Consider the following 5496-nt stretch of genomic DNA (forward strand, 5'->3'; position numbering starts at 1 on the left):
ATTTTTTTTGTATTTTTAGTAGAGACGGGGTTTCACCGTGGTCTCGATCTCCTGACCTCGTGATCCGCCCGCCTCGGCCTCCCAAAGTGCTGGGATTACAAGCGTGAGCCACCACGCCCGGCCTAATTTTTTGTATTTTTAGTAGAGACGGGGTTTCACTATGTTAGCCAGGCTGGTCTCCATCTCCTGACCTCGTGATCCACCTGCCTCGGCCTCCCAAAGTGCTGGGATCACAGTTGTGAGCCACCGCGCCTGGCCTAATTTTTATACTTTTAATAGAGACAGGTTGTTGCCATGTTGTCCAGGCTGGTCTCAAACTCCTGATCTCAGGTGATCTGCCCTCTTCGGCCTTCCAAAGTGCTGGGATTACAGGTGTGAGCCACCGCGCCTGGCCTGATTTTTGTATTTTTAATAGACGCAGGTTTTTGCCATGTTGGTCAGGCTGGTCTCAAACTCCTGACCTCAGGTGATCCGCCCGCCTCGGCCTCCCAAAGTGCTGGGATCACAGGTGTGAGTCACTGTGCCCGGCCAGAGTTTGACTCTTTTTTTCCTGACAACACCCAGCACCAGAGGACAACTCCGGAGGCTTCCCTGTCACATCTGTGCATCAGTGCCATGGGGTGGGTGGGAATATTCCTAGAAGATACTCCCATCATCATGGAAGGCCAGACCCCGGTGAGCCAGGCCTGGCCGTGACGTTGAAACCCATGGGCCACACGCAAATCAACTGCAGGTCAACTTCCCTGTCTCAGCTCCCCAAAAACCCACCTCTGCCCCGGGGCCGCCCAGCATACGGGGAACTTAGGCAGAGGGGAAGTGAGAGTGGAGAGAAACTGCAGCTAAATGGAGCCGAAATGTCTCATTTTGGCAAATTTTCCAAAGCCCGTGATCCTGTGAGGTTAGACCCTTCCCAGACTGCAAGACGAGCCGGCCTCCTGGGTAATTCACCTGTCTCTTACTTTTGTGATTTTTAAAATTTTTAAAAATTTTTAAAACTCATTTATTTTTATTTTTTGAGACGGAGTCCTGCTCTGTCCCCCAGGCTGGAGTGCCGTGGCGTGATCTCAGCTCACTGCAAGCTCTGCCTCCCGGGTTCACGCCATTCTCCTGCCTCAGCCTCCTGAGTAGCTGGGACCACAGGCGCCTGCCACCACGCCCGGCTAATTTTTTGTATTTTTAGTAGAGACGGGGTTTCACCATGTTAGCCAGGATGGTCTTGATCTCCTGACCTCGTGATCCGCCCGCCTCGGCCTCCCAAAGTGCTGGGATTACAGGCGTGAGCCACCACGCCCGTCCGAATATTTTTTTTTATTTTTGAGGATGAGTGGGTTTTTCATTGCTGTGTGCGACCCAGAAAATCTGAGACAGGTCTCAGAAAATTTATTTTATTTATTTATTCATTCATTTATTTTAATTTTTTTTTTGAGACAGAGCTTCTCTCTGTTGCCCAGGCTGCAGTACAACGTGTGATCTTAGCTCACTGCAACCTCTGCCTCTCAGTTTCAAGCGATTGTCCCGTCTCAGTCTCCCGAGTAGCTGGGACTACAGGCGCCCGCCACCACGCTCAGCTCATTTTGTATTTTTAGTAGAGACGGGGTTTCACCAGGTCAGGCTGGCCTCCAACTCCCGACCTCAGGTGATCTGCCCACCTTGGCCTCCCTAAGTGCTGGGATTACAGGCCTGAGCCACCGTGCCCAGCCTTATTGATTTATTATTTTATTCTTTTGAGACAGAGTCTTGCTCTGTCGCCCAGGCTGGAGTGCAATGGCGTGATCTCGGCTCACCGCAACCTCCACCTCCAGGGTTCAAGCAATTCTCCTGCCTCAGCCTCTGCAGTAGCTGGGATTACAGGCGCCCACCACCACACCCAGCTAATTTTTATGTTTTTAGTAGAGATGGGGTTTCACCAGGTTGGTCAGGCTGGTCTCCAACTCCTGACCTCAGGTGATCTGCCCATCTCAGCCTCGCTAACTGCTGGGATGACAGGCGTGAGCCACCGTACTTGGCGTATTTTATTTTTTGAGATGGAGTTTTACTCTTGTCACCCAGGCTGGAGTGCAGTGGTGTGATCTCGGCTCACTGCACCCTCCACCTCCTGGGTTCAAGCGATTCTCCTGTCTCAGCCTCCCAAGCAGCTCGGATTACAGGCACCTGCCACCACGCCTGGTTAATTTTTTTTATTGTTTTGTTTTGAGGCAAAGTCTCACTCTGTTACCCAGGCTGGAGTGCAGTGGTATGATCTCGGCTCACTGCAACCTCTGCCTCAGGGTTCAAGCGATTCTCCTGTCTCAGCCTCCTGGATAGCTGGGATTACAGGCACCTGCCACCACACCTGGCTAATTTTTGTATTTTTAGTAGAGACGGGGTTTCACCATGCTGACCAAGCTGGTCTCGAACTCCTGACCTCAGGTGATCCGCCCGCCTCGGCCTCCCAAAGTGTTGGGATTACAGGCGTGAGCCCCCCCGCCTGGCCTCAGGTCTCAGTTAATTTAGAAAGTTTATTTTGCCAAGGTTGAGGACGTGAAGATTCGTCCCTGTGACGCAGCCTCAGAAGGTCCTGATGACATGTGCCGAGGGTCGTCCGGGTGCAGCTCGGTTTCATACATTTTAGGGTGATGTGAAATATCCATCAATATGGGTGAGATAAACATTGGTTCAGTGTAGAAAGGCGGGGATAAGGCCGGGCGCGGTGGCTCACGTGTGTAATCTCACCACCCGCCGGCATGCCTGGCTACTTTTTGTATTTTTATTTATTTTTTATTTTTTCAATAGAAACTGTGCTACTTTATTAAAATACTGAGTTTTATTTCACATGTATATTTTTGTCTCCCCATCATTTCCACGTCTGACCACCGCTTACAACTATGTCCTATCATAAGATTTCGTACATATTTAACACCAAGCAAAGGTGGCCAGGCGTGGTGGCTCACGCCTGTAATCCCAGCACTTTGGGAGGCTGAGGGGGGCGGATCACATGGTCAGGAGATCAAGACCATCCTGGCTAACATGGTGAAACCCTGTCTCTACTAAAAATACAAAAATTAGCCAGGCGTGGTGACGGGCGCCTGTAGTCCCAGCTACCCCAGAGGCTGAGGCAGGAGAATGGTGTGAACCCAGGAGGCGGAGGTTGCAGTGAGCCGAGATGGCGCCACTGCACTCCAGCCTGGTGACAGAATGAGACTCCGTATAAAAAAAAAAAAAAAGAAAAAAAGAAAAGAAAAAATATGGAACGCTTCACGAATTTGCGTGTCATCCTTGTGCAGGGGCTATGCTCTCCCGTTTCCCACTGACTGGTCCCCAAGTTCTATAGTTCCCATCTTTGTTTTTAAACTGTTTTTTTGTTTGTTTGTTTGTTTGTTTGTTTTGAGAAGCAGTCTCGCTCTGTCACCCAGGCTGGAGTCCAGTGGCGTAATCTCAGCTCACTGCAACTTCTGCCTCCTGGGTTGAAGCGATTCTCCTGCGTCAGCCTCCCGAGTAGCTGGGATTATAGGCGCCCGCCAACATGCGCAGCTAATTTTTGTATTTTTAGTAGAGATGGGGTCTCACCACGTTGGCCAGGCTGGTCTTGAACTCCTGACCTTAAGTAGAGATGGGGTCTCACCACGTTGGCCAGGCTGGTCTTGAACTCCTGACCTTAAGTGATCCGCCCGCCTCAGCCTCCCAAAGTACTGGGATTGCAGGCGTGAGCCACCGCGCCCGGGCTATAGTTCACATCTTTATGTCCATGGGTGCTCAATCCGTAGCTCCCACTTATAAGTGTGAACACACGGCATTTTGTTTCCTGTTTCTGTGCTAATTTGCTTAGGATAACGACCTCCAGTTCCATCTGTGTTGCTGAAAGGCTGTGACGTCATGCTTTTTCTTGGCTGTGTAGTAGTCCATGGTGTTGCTGATGAAAAGACTCAAATATAGCTGGGTTCGGTGGCTCACGCCTGTAATCCCAGCACTTTGGGAGGGCGAGGCACGTGGATCACCTGAGGTCAGCGTGGCCAACATGGTGAAACCCCATCTCTACTAAAAATACAAAAGTTAGCCAGGCGTGGTGGCGGGTGCCTATAATCCCAGCTTCTCGGGAGGCTGAGGCAGGAGAATCGCTTGAACCCGGGAGGTGGATGTTACAGTGAGCTGAGATCGTGCCACTGCACTCCAGCCTGGGCAACAGAGTGAGACAACATCTCAAAAAAATAAAATAAGATAGGCCATCTGCTCTTCCCTCCCTCCCTCCACCCACTCATCTAACCATTCATATATCAATTTATTTATTTATTATTATTATTTTTGAGATGGATTCTTGCTCTGTCACCAGGCTGGAGTTCAATGGCGCCATCTCGGCTCACTGCAACCTCCACCTCCCAGGTTCCAGCGATTCTCCTGCCTCAGCCTCCCGAGAAGCTGGGATAACAGGTGCCTGCCACCACCATGCCTGGCTAATTTTTCTATTTTTAGTGGAGACAGGGTTTCACCATGTTGGTCTCAAACTCCTGACCTCAGATGATCCTCCCGCCTCAGCCTCCCAAAGTGCTGGGATTACAGGCGCCCGTCACCACGCCCGGCTAATTTTTGTATTTTTAGTAGAGATGGGGTTTCACCATGTTGGCCAGGCTGGTCTCGAACTCCTGACGTCAGGGGATCCTCCCGCCTCGGCCTCCCAGAGTGCTGGGGTAACAGGTGTGAGCCACTGCACCCGGCCCTCTACAGTCTTAAACTGGGGCACCATCTATGCAGCATGCTACCATCACAGCGTTTATGGTGTTACGAGGAGAATGACTACAATCTGAGTCCCTTGGTCTGGGAAGCTGGTCAGCGGCAAAGGTGAACTCTGCGTTTTTTTGGAGACAGATGAGCTATGAAGTCTCTGGATGTCCAGCCCAGCTTGAGTGCAGAGTATATCACAGAACACTGACCATACAATTGCACGCTCGTCCACGAGTCTCATCATTTAGTACAGAGCAAGACTCCTGGGCTGAGAAAGTTGGCATGTCAGAGTTATTTATTTATTTTTTTGAGACAGAGTCTCGCTCTGTCGCCAAGGCTGGAGTGCAATCGCGTGATCTTGGCTAGCTGCAACCTCTGCCTCCTGGGTTCAAGCGGTTCTCCCCATCTCAGCCTCCCGAGTAGCTGGGATTGCAGGTGCCCACCACCACGCCCGGCTAATTTTTGTATTTTTTTTTTTTTTAGTAGAGACAGGGTTTCGCCATGTTGGCCAGGCTGCTCTGTGATACGCTTTCAAGAAAAGCTCAGGCCAGGTGCGGTGGCTCACGCCTATAATCCCAGCACTTTGGGAGGTCGAGGCGGGTGGATCACCTGAGGTTAGGAGTTCGAGACCAGCCTGGTCAACATGGTGAAACTCTGTCTCTACGAAAAATACAAAAATCAGCAGGGTGGGTGGCATGCATCTGTAATCCCAGCTACTAGGGAGGCTGAGGCAAGAGGATTGCTTAAGCCCAGGTGTTTGAGGCTGTGGTGAGTCCTGATTGCACCACAACACTCCTGTGT

General features: G+C 51.0%; 1 pseudogene; it reads right to left on the reverse strand.

Annotated features, from left to right (window-relative positions):
* Positions 1-3218: 3218 nt before the first annotated feature.
* On the reverse strand, positions 3219-3344 carry LOC116465330 (U6 spliceosomal RNA; annotated as a pseudogene).
* Between the last annotated feature and the right edge of the window lie 2152 nt (positions 3345-5496).

Source organism: Hylobates moloch, unplaced genomic scaffold (genome assembly GCF_009828535.3).
Source record: "Hylobates moloch isolate HMO894 unplaced genomic scaffold, HMol_V3 SCAFFOLD_4472, whole genome shotgun sequence".
NCBI classification, from domain to species: Eukaryota; Metazoa; Chordata; class Mammalia; order Primates; family Hylobatidae; genus Hylobates; species Hylobates moloch.